The sequence below is a fragment of the Narcine bancroftii genome, chromosome 1, assembly GCF_036971445.1.
Source record: "Narcine bancroftii isolate sNarBan1 chromosome 1, sNarBan1.hap1, whole genome shotgun sequence".
Lineage (NCBI taxonomy): Eukaryota > Metazoa > Chordata > Chondrichthyes > Torpediniformes > Narcinidae > Narcine > Narcine bancroftii.
Window position 1 is genome coordinate 88,035,906 of NC_091469.1, and position 11,741 is coordinate 88,047,646.

The 11,741-nt window shown below is 41.4% G+C and overlaps 1 protein-coding gene across 19 annotated transcripts in view; it reads right to left on the minus strand.

Annotated features, from left to right (window-relative positions):
• The window catches only part of LOC138760976 (astrotactin-2-like), a 1,981,947-nt gene that overhangs the window by 682,962 nt on the left and 1,287,244 nt on the right, over positions 1-11,741 (minus strand). The gene's annotated exons all lie outside the window — the stretch shown is intronic.

Consider the following 11,741-nt stretch of genomic DNA (forward strand, 5'->3'; position numbering starts at 1 on the left):
ACAGAAATGACTGACCAATAATGAGCACTTTGCATACAATTTTGTTGTGACCTTAAACAGGTCTACAGCACATGCCATCTCCTTGGCTCTCCACAAATCCATAGAACACCTGAGAAGCAAAGATGCATAGATCAGAATGCTCTTTATTGAATACTGTTCGACATTTCCCTTAAACCGAACCAGCAAACTCCTAACCTGGGCCTCAATACCCCAATGTCCAAATGGATTCTGTATTTCCTCACCTCCAGACTTCAATCTGTGCAGATTGATAAGAACATCTCCTCCACATTCTCCATCAGTACCAGAGTAGTACAGAGTTGTGTACTTGGCCCCTGCTCTACTTACTATATACCTATGAATGTGTGGCTCAGTACGAAAATAACACCATCTACAAATTTGCTTCTGATGCTACAGTAGTGGACTTCTGTCAACATAACCATATAACCATATAACCATATAACCGTTTACAGCACAGAAAGAGGCCATGTCGAGCCTTCAAGTCCGTACTGGTTCACTTGAACAACTCCACTAGCTCCTCCGCAAACTCCTGAGGAAGTAGAGGCTTTCTTCATGTTACAGTAGGAAGATTTAAAACTTTGCGAAATGGTATCCTAACAACAATGTCTTACTCAATGTCACCAAGACCAAGAAGACTTTAGGAAAGGAAAACCAGAGATGTACGATCCAGTGATCATTTGGGGAATCAGAGGGTGAGAAAATTTAAATTCCTTGGAGTGACTTTTTTGGAGGACCTTGGCTAGATTCAACATACTAACGTCATCATGAAGAAAGCATGTCAGCACCTCTACTTTCTCAGGAGGTGGCAGAGACTTAGTATGGCATTGGAAACCTTGGCAAACTTCTACAGATAGGTAGTGGAAAGTGTGCTACTAGTTGTATTGTGGCCTGGTATTGGGCCACTAATACCTCTGAGTGTAAAACCTGCTAAAGGTAGTGTATATTGCCAAGTACATCACAGGCAAAATTCTCCTCACCATCGAGAACATCGACATGGAATGCTGCCAAAGGAGAGCAGCAGCAATCATCAGGAATCCGCAGCACCCAGGACATGCTTCCTTCTTGGGGCTGTCATCAGGAAAGAGGTACAGGTGCCACAAGACTTGTACCACCAGGTAGCAGCAAGAACTGACCTTGAGCAGGGCGATATGGATCTTTGATGATTGCTGCTGCTCTCTGATGGTTGTGTTCCCTGTAGATGTTCTCAGAGGGGAGGACTTTGCCTGTGATGTCCTGGGCTGAGTCCACTACTTTTTGCAGGGCTTTATTTTCAAGAGTATTGCTGTCCTCATACCAAACCACAATGCAACTGTTCAGCACATTTTCCACCACACATCTGTAGAAATTTGCCAGGGTTTCTGGTGTCTTACCAAACCTCAGCAAACCCCTGAGCAAGTAGAGGCACTAACGTGCTTTCTTCAGGATGTCATTAGTGTGTTGGGTCCAGGAAAGATCCTCTGAGATAGTGACTCCCAAGAATGTAAATTTTTTCACCCTCTCCACCTCTGATCTCCCAATGATCACTGGATTGTACACCATGGTTTCCCCTTCCTGAAGTCAACAATCAGCTCCTTGGTTTTGGTGATATTGAATGCGAGGTTGTTGTTGGTACACCATTCTGCCAAGTTTTCAATCGCCCTCCTGTTTGCCGAATCATTGTGCCTTTTTATACAACCCCACTACCGTGGTACTGACAGTGAATTTGTAGATGATTTTGTTGCCATACCAAGCCACACAGTCATAGGTCTAAAGCAAGTACAACAGGGGGCTAAGAACGCAACCCTGTGGTGCTCCAATAGTAATGGAGATTGTGGAGGAGATATTCTTATCAGTCCTCATTGAATGTGGTCTGGAGGTGAGGAAATACAGGATTCAATTACACAGTGGGGTGTTAAGTCCTAGGTCTTGCCTTTCCCATAGCTCTTAATTCCTCTGATTTAAAAATAAAACTATCCAAACTTGACTTAAATATATTCACTGAGATAGCTTCCACTGCTTCATTGGGCAGAGAATTCCATAGATTTGTCACGCTCTGGGAAAATCTGTACCTCCTCATCTTCGTCCTAAATTTATTACCCTGGATCTTGAGGGTATGTCCCTTAGTTCCAGTCTTCCCCACCAATGGGAACAACTTACCTACCTCTATTGTATTTCTGCCATTCATAATTTTATACATTTCTATGTGATTCCCTCTCATTCCTTAAAGTTCAAGTGAGTACATCCCAGTCAATCCCATCTAAGGACATGATGTTTGTAAGTAACTATGGATAATGAGAAGATTATTTTATCTATGTCAGAACATAGAACACTACAGCACAGAAAAAAAAGACCCATCTAGTCTATGCTGAACTATTATTCTGTCTCATGCCACTGACCTGATCCAGTCCATAGCCCTCCATACTGCTACCATCCATGAACCTGGCCAAATTTTTCATATATTTCAAAATTAAGCCTACATTCACCACTTCAGCTTGCAGCTCATTCCACACACTATGTGTGAAGAAGCCCCCATGTTACCTTCAATTCTTTATTCACCTAACCTCATTAGAAAAAGGCTGCTTGAATTTACTCTAACTACACCCCTCATAACTTTATATATCTCTATTAAATCTACCCTCATTCTTCTATTCTTCGGGGAATAAAGTCCTGACCTGTTCGACTTTTCCCTGTAACTCATTTCCTCAAGTCTTGGCAACATCCTTGTTAATTTTTCTGATGAAGAAAGGTTGAAAGAGGACAGTTTTGAAGCAGACTTACAGTGGTCAATGACTAGGATCAATGGTTGAGAAAATTGATATAGTGTTCTGGAGATGACAAAAGAAAGAGGACAAAGTCCATCCAAGTCAGCATGTCAGTGTAAGAGTCCAGAGATCACAAAAATATTGATGATGACTTCAGGGACAGAGGTAGTGGACCGTAGTAAACAGTTGGATGTAAATAGGCCATTATAGAATGATCAGAAACATTGTGGGTTTGAAAAGAATGCTGAGGTTAGGAGCAGTGTGGTTGGACCAGAGATAGTTACTGTGGACAGAAAAGACAAAGATTAAACAGAAACTGCTGAAACCACAGCCAACCTTGGCTTGCTCATCTTGAACACCGACTGAAGATCTTCAGCTGAAATTGATTTGAGTTTCTCTCTGTGCCATTTCTCCTGGATTTGACAAGTGTTTCAACCACACTCTGCTTTTATTTCAGGCATCCATCAGTTGTCTTTTACAGTTCATCAAATGACATGGGTACATCAGTACACGAATGAGAGCTTCAGCTGAGCGTGTCACTGAAAGGAGTTTAGATCTAATTTAGTTTGGAGAGCAAAATTACAATACAACAGAATTTTAAAAAGGCTATAATCAAGATACATGTGGAATGTCACCTGAGAACATCAAGGGCAAAGTGGATTGAAGATGAGGAGAAGCAAGAAAATATCTGGAAGTAACATCAGGGGTTATAGTTTAAAATTACCTTGGCAATCTGCTTTACAGTTATTACTTACAAATGGAGATATAAATAAATTTATTTCTGAGATATATAGATTATTACAAAGTAAAATGCCTTAACCAACTATTCATATGTGCAGATTGAAAGGGGAAACTGATTTGAATAGAAAGATAGATGAAAATGATTGGAGGAATTAATGTAAAGATAACATGACTAATGTTATAAATGTAATGTATGGATTAGTACAGTATAATGTTCTGCATCAATTATATCTAACCCCTCAAAAATTAAAGAGATTTAACTTAATGTCTTCAGACTTATGTTTTAGGTGCGGCAAAGGGATAGGTACTTCTCTTCATTTGACCTGGATCTGTTCAAAAGTCAAGACTTTTTGCATACAAGTTAAATTATTTTTGGAAAAAGTATTAAAAGTTAAACTTCCATTTGGTCCAATGTTGCTTTTATTAGGAGATATTAAAATAAGTGGTTTAAAATTAAGATTGACTATGTAACAAATTGAATTTTTACGTTTAGCTTTAGCTGTATCTTAAGAAATGTTTCACTATTACATGGAAATCTGATTTGGTTTTGGGAATGCAATGATGGCATACTGAAATGAAATCTTATATCCCCCTTGAAAAGATAACATATAGTTTACAAAACAAATATCATTTTTTTTATGAAAGTATGGAGCCCATATTTGAAAACTGTTGGTTTGAAGGTTTGTGCTCTCAATCCATTCCAGGGTTGATTCTTGGTTCCATGGCCAAAGTGTTGTATTACATATATAATCGATGATCTCCTTTTCCTTTCTTTCTTAGGGGGTAGTATAGGGGAAGGAGGATGGGGATTAGTGGGGAGGGGAAGGGAGGTAGTTTTTTTTTGTTATATTCTCCACATATATTTTTCTATCTATGAACATTATCATATTTTGATGTAATTGTAGTTTTAAAATTTTTAAATAAAATCTTAAAAACAGGGCTTTAATTTGAAAACAATCATTTCCAGAAATGCTAATTGTATGAAGGTAAAGTCATAAAAATGAGAGAACCAGTGGCACAAAAAATGTACAACCAGGAAGCGGTATAGGAAGAATATTGTTATAGTGACAGAGATATTCCACTTAATGTTGGTCATGGGACCATCCCATATCAAGTCCCATATCAAATAAAATCAAAAGTGACTAACGTTGAACAAAGTTAAAGTGGTTGAGGGATTCACTTCAGGATGCGGACTGCTTGAAACTGGTTAAAGACTAGCTGAAAGGGCACCAGGTATCAATGCTGGGATGTAAGAGGATGCTGAGGGCTCTGAAGTATTTCTGATTGCGTTGGAGGTTCAGATCTGGAGTACGAGCTGCTGATGGTTTGGACTGGACTCTGTGAGGCTACAGGAGCCACAAGAGTATGAGAGGCAAATCCCCAGACACTCGGCGACTCTCTTTTTGGTTCACTTTCTCAGACTGTAAGAGGCACTTCAGACAATTTCTGCCAATGGCCAGTATGCCTGCCTTTCAACAGATGGAAACAAATTTTGTGTAATATTGCACTGTCTTTATTATCTGACAATAAATTGAATCTTGAATCAATTTCCTACATGGTGAGCAAGTACAGTACTGAACCCTTTGATCATATACAAATGTATAAATTCAGAACAAGAGTCTGCTATATGTGTTACGTTTGGTTGTGTGTCTGTATGTCTTATACTGAGGTCTGGAGAACACTGATTCCACAGATTCTACTTGTACAATCAGATGACAATAAACTTGACTTGGCTTGACTTGATCTTCTGGACAAATCTTCTTCTCTTGAGATTAAAGTGATCTTTTATTAGATCTCTGATTAATTTTTGCTCAGTCTTTAACAACTCAGATGTTGTTTATACTTAATTTTAGAGCCTCAAATTTGAATACAGGCCAACTTGTTAAACTGGTGATTCCAGTGTCCTGTGCTTTACACTTTGTATAATAAAAAAAAACTATTTTCATCATATATTATATAATGTGCACATGCATGCGCGTGCACACACACACACACACACGCACACACACACACACACGCACACACACACACACACACACACACACACACGCACACACACACACACACACGCACACACACACACACACGCACACACACACAGACACACACACACACACACACACACACACACACACACACACACACACACACACACACACACATATCTAAAAACATACATACATACACATAAGAGTACCACTCCAATTCTTCAAAATCCTCAGTTATCCGAAATTTAAAAAAAAATCTTCATTTATCCAAAATATTTTCGGAGCCGAACTGACCGGGAACATCAGGCTCCCGTCACCGGCAGCAGGGCAATGGACTTCAGGCCCCTAGTGCCAGCAGCAGTGGACCTCGGGCTCCTGGACAGGAGCGGAACCCTGGAGCTCACGGAACGAGTAGGGCCTTGGTGGGAATCGGAGGTGGCCAGCAATTCTTTGCTGAGAATTAAACTTTATTTTAATACTTTAAAAGCCTTCCCTTATTGTTTGTTGTTGTATAAACACTGTTACTAGTGATTTGCAGTTGCAACTGGGCCATTTTTCACAAAATAACCAGTTCTCAACAAAAATAACTTATCTGAAATGGGCTCGGTCCCGACCAATTAAGATAATCAAAGTTGTACTGTATGTACAAATACACATAACCTGTACAAAAGTTCAGGTCAAAATAATTTGGATCGAGATAAAAGCAAGATCACGCTAAATCTGCGTTTCACTACTGTGTACAATATATTTACACATTGGTCAAGGCAGCAACACCCCCCCCTCCTTATGTTTGCAGCAACTCTCCCCCCCCCCCACCTTATGTTCGCAGAGGCACACACCCTTCCCTCCCATATGTGGCAGCATTCACCTCATCAATCCTAGTTTGCGGTAGCACTCAACCCCCACTCCTGCTCGCCACAGCACTCACCCCCCATCAATGCAATGAATTCCCCACCAAGATAAATATTACTGTATTTACCTTTATCATTTAGACGTGACACTTCTAAACATCCGCTGTGCCACAGGGTGGCAGGGCTCGCTTACGTTCTATCTCAAAAGCCGCTTTCAGGTGGCCAGAATACCCCAATGTAAAGCCACCTATCTACCCGAATGCGGCTGTCAGGAGGCCACCTGAAAGTGGAAAACCCGGTCCTGAGGAGTACTTACCCAACCCTCCTCAGGGAGGTATATTCTCCACTTCCAAGCAGTCCCCCGAGGCACCTGAAAGCGGCAGCGGCTGCTAGGGGGCAGGCTGATGATATCGCAGTGATGTTGTCAGCCCGAGATACTTTGACGCGAGTTTTGAAAAAGTGGAGAGTGTGCAGGCTCGGCATTACCAGTACAGTCACATTTTTCAGTACGTTAGAGGCATTTCTCTTCTCTGCTCATCGCCGCCATGATCCTGTGTTCCTTTCTGCTTCAGCCTCGACGCACTGCAAATGACGTCACGACAGCGGGCGGGACTACGGCCACAGTCGACAGGACCTGGCATTCGCTCCAAGGCGCCTTTCTCGCAGCCAGCCCTTTCAGATACCAGAACAGCGCCTTCAGCGCTGCCACCTGAACATCAATTCGAACACACCCGCAGCTGCTTCTGCAGGTCCATTCTCGGAGCAATTGTACCTGAAAGCAGCTAAAGAACGGAATATGAACGTTAAAGGGTCCAATAACTCATTGTTTTATATCCAAATTTGCGTTAAATCAGGGAGAATTAAATCAGAGTTCCACTCTATATATTTAGATATCGATAGATAGATAAATGTATCCATATGTCAGAGAGGAAAAAGTAAACACAATGGAGACAGACACGCGGAACATGCAGTTCATTCAAATATGATCTTCTCTCTCTCACTCTTTTCATTTCAGCAGGCCTTTCTCCCTCAGTAAAAGCAGAACTCATTATGTGGCTGAAACTCGAAATTACTCAAACATTGTTTCTTTCCAGCATTAAACATTGTCACATGCTTCATCAGGTGTGAAACAATCCATCATGCAGAAATTTAATCCCTTTGTTTCCAAGACTGCAGAGTTTGTACAATCAGTCATATTTCCCTACACACATTTTCCTGTTGTTTGCCTCTTTTGCCATGAGTACCACATATAACTCAGCAGTTATTTCAATCACTCAAGAAACTAAAAATAGACAAATGTCTAATGGGATAAAGGCCACGTTCACTGACATTGCTAGCTGCATTTATTCTGCAAAAACATTTTTCACATGCAAAGCACAATATTTTGATATTTTGTCTAAAATCTTCCAGAAAATATTTCCAAACAACATTATGTTTTATGTGGTTGTAGGCCACTCAGATGTTTAAAATGTTTTTTTTTCATTTTACACCTCCACTCCCAGAAATCCCACAGCTGTTCATATCTGCCTTTTTATGATAGGCATTTTTAAATAGCATTGTTGCAATTCGACCTGGCTTAATATCTAGGACTGTTCGCAAAAAGGGGGGGATGACAACTTGTCATACATCTCTACCGAAATGCGGGTTCCTCAGTTTCCATAAAGTGGTAAAATAATCCTTCTCAAAATAAACCAGTAGGGGGGTGGTGGTTTAACTCCCATCCCAACAGGAGCAGCAGCTTCTCAATATTGCACTCAGTGTTCCAAAACCAAGGAGTTGATTATTGACTTCAGAGATAGACAATCCAGCGACCATTGGAGATTCAGAAGTGGACAGCACATTTAATTCTTTGGAGTCACAGCTCAGAGGATATTTCCTGGACACAACCCACTAATGGCACCATGAAGAACGCACATCAATGCCTCTACTTTCTTAGGAGTTTGCGGAAGTTTGGTATGACATCAAAAACCCTGGTAAATTTCCACATATGTGTGGTGGAAAATGTGCTGACCAGCGACATAACAGACTGGAATGGGGACACCAATACCCCTGTGCGTAAAGCCCTGCCAAAGATAGTGGACATCACAGGCAAAACCCTTCCCACCATTGCAACATTTACAGGGAACGCTGCCATCGGAGAGCAGCAGCAATCGTCAAGGATCCAAACCAACCAGCACATGCTCCGTTTTCGCTGCTACCATAAGGAAAGAGGTATAGGTTTTACAAGACTCGCACCATCCCTTCAAGAACAATGGCTACCCCTCCCCCATCAGACTCCAAAGCAACAAACTCAATCAACAACTTATTTAAGGACTCTTTTTTTTCTCTCTCCGTATGGCACAGTCAGTTTGTTTACATTCCTATATTTGTTTACATGTGTACATTAAGTATGTTTTTTTTTACACTGCCAATAAGTGGTAATTCTCCCTTGCCTACAGGAATAAGAATCTAAGGGTTGTATGGGATGTCATGCATGTACTCTGACAATAAATCTGAAATCAGAAATGCATTTTCACTTTGTTCCAATTTGTTTCATATTCATTTTGCATATAGGAAAGATGTTTGGCATGGGTTAGTTGGTAGGCATTCTATCCAATCAATACCTACCCAAGTGGAATACCATCAGTCCAACTGAAGTCATCTTTCAGGTAGTCCTTTGTGTTCTGAAGCACCATCGCTGCCAATGAGGAGGGAGGGAATGATTCATGAACTGTACCTGTTTGGTCTCTCTGCGGGCAGTGGTGAGGGAAAATGGTCCCTTTCACTAATAGTTTGGATTCTCCTGGTTATGCACATGCGTTAACCTCCATCTGAATGTGCATATTAAGTAATGATCAGATGACAGAGAAGTTTGCGTAATGCTTAGCGTGACACTATTACATTGCCAGCGACCGGGGTTCCAATTCAGTGCTGTCTGGAAGGAATTTGTATGTTCTCCCTGTGCCTCTGTGGGTTTCCTCCAGGTGCTCCAGTTTCATCTGACCATTGAAAATGCATGGATGTTGTAGGTTAATTGGGGTATTTCATGGGCATAAGCTCATGGGCTGGAAGGCCTGTTACTATGCTTGGAATCTCAAACACATGGACTGAGGAGGTGATGGAATCAAACAGAAATGCCTGGTGATGGAATCAAACAGAAATGCCTGGAACAATCAAGGCATGAACTGAATCAGTCCTAATGCAGGCAAATGGGATTAATAGATGTGGGCAAATTAGTCAGGATAAACCTTGCTGCTCCAGTGCCACTGGTTCAATCCTAACCTCTGGAGCTGGCTGTGTGGAGTTTTCATATTTTTCCAACGGTCATGTGGGTTTCCTCCAAACACTCCAGTTTCCTTCCTCACAGTAGGATTAGTCAGTTAATTGGCATCTGCAAATTGCCCTTTATGCATTGGTAAGTGGTGGAATGCAAGGGATTAATGCAAAAGATTATTTTAAAATTTTACTTACATCATGGTAGAAGTCAATTCGGTCCATTTAAACTCATGCTGTCCAATAACATCCAAATATACCTACAACCCCACATGTTTTGGTAAGGTGGGAGGAAACTGGAGCACCCTTGGAAAACCCAGCAGACACAGGGATTATGTACAAATTCCTTACAGACGACGCTGGATTCAGACCCAGCTCAATGGTGTTGCAATAGCGTTGTGCTAACTGTTGGTTGATGGCCAGCGTGGACCAGTTGCACTGAACAACCTGTTTCAAAAAACATGGTGGTGCTGCCAGAGCTGCTGCCAGAGCAGTGCTGCGCTGGTGTGGAACTGTGGAGAATGGGGAGTGAAGTTATAGTGCTTCCTGTGGGATCCAAATGCTAAGTCCAACTGCCATCAGCTTTGTACATGCCTGTTAAAGGAGCCGACAGTAATTTATATTGAAATCCTGTGTCCACAGGGTCTGGGCCCAAGATGGTGGCACCTCTGATCTGCAGTGACCAGGAGGGGTTGCAGACTACAGGGAAGCAGGTCACCAGAAAATGGGGAGACCATTCCCTGTTTGCCAAAAAGCAGAGAGAGGAGGTTCGGATCTGGATAAGTGTCAGCGCGTGGTATCTGTTTTTTATTACAGAGACTGTTCCTGCAGCAGCATTTTTGGATAAGGATAGCCGGCTTCCCTCTCTGAAAAGTTAAGGTTGTATCAGGTTAGCTTATCTTACATAGGGATGGTGTGAAGCAAGCTACTAGATGCAACAAAATGAGGCCTGAACATTTATAAACTGTTCAAGAAACAACAGCTTCGAGAGGAGATTGATCTTTTCTTTGCATCACACTTGAAATTTCAATAAAAAGGAATCATTTCATCCTTGTGTGATGATGTAAAATGACCAATATGCATTCAGCTGTCACAGGGGAGAAGTATAAGGAAAGGCTGAATCAATATCACATGTTTCACACCATCACCGATGCCAAATGCAGTGTAACTATCAGTTAATCTTCTGAAAATATGTCAACCAATCAAGGACAATCGATAACTTCCACTTGTCTGCACCCTCATCTGAAACTCTCCGAAATCTCAGCGAGGCATGTGAACGATCACGATCTGATAGATGATACCACCATTTGCTTCAATTCTCTGTCAATATCACTGACATTGATATCACAACAGTCTGCAGCTTCAGAATGCATGATGAGTTCATCAACCTCACAAAATTTTACAGATACTGCAATGGTTCCCATGGAGAGAAAGGTAGAAAATGTAAGTCCGTTGTTACATACGTGAGCACTAACCACAAAGATGTTGCTGTGCCAGAAAACAGGGTTTGAATCTGAGCTTTCATGTGTCACCATGGGTTTCCTCCCACCATCCAAAATTATAGGTTGATTGGGCTTAATTGGGCAGGATGGACTGAAAGGGTCTGTTACTCTGCTCTATGGCTAAATTTAAATTAAAAACCAAGTTCTACGGAAGCAGAACTCTAAAGATTAGTATAATATAAATGCTCCCGCAAAACACCAAAGTTCATGACATACATGACAATAAATTCAGAGTCTGAAAATATACGGTTTGGACTGGTCAGAGCTAATCAGGATTCCTGAAAGGGAAATGCTGTTTGATAAATCTGTTAGTGTTGATGTTGAAACTGGGAGAATGAGGAACCAGTGGAAACTTACATCACAGCTATAAACCAAAATTACAGCACCTGGGATTGGAGCTAATACAAATGCCTGGATTGATTAACAGAGAGGACATAGAAAGTGTGAATAAACAAAACATTTTAAGTACAAGGTTTTCCTGGTGAGGTGCCACAGAGGTGCTAGGGTTCACTTCCACATATGATTGTACAGCCTTGTCCTTTCACTCTGTCCTGACCCACCTGGAGCATGACATCTCATATGCCATGCTGATGTTCATTGACTTCAGCTCAGCATTTTATACGATCATTTCCCAGAGGCTGGTGGAGA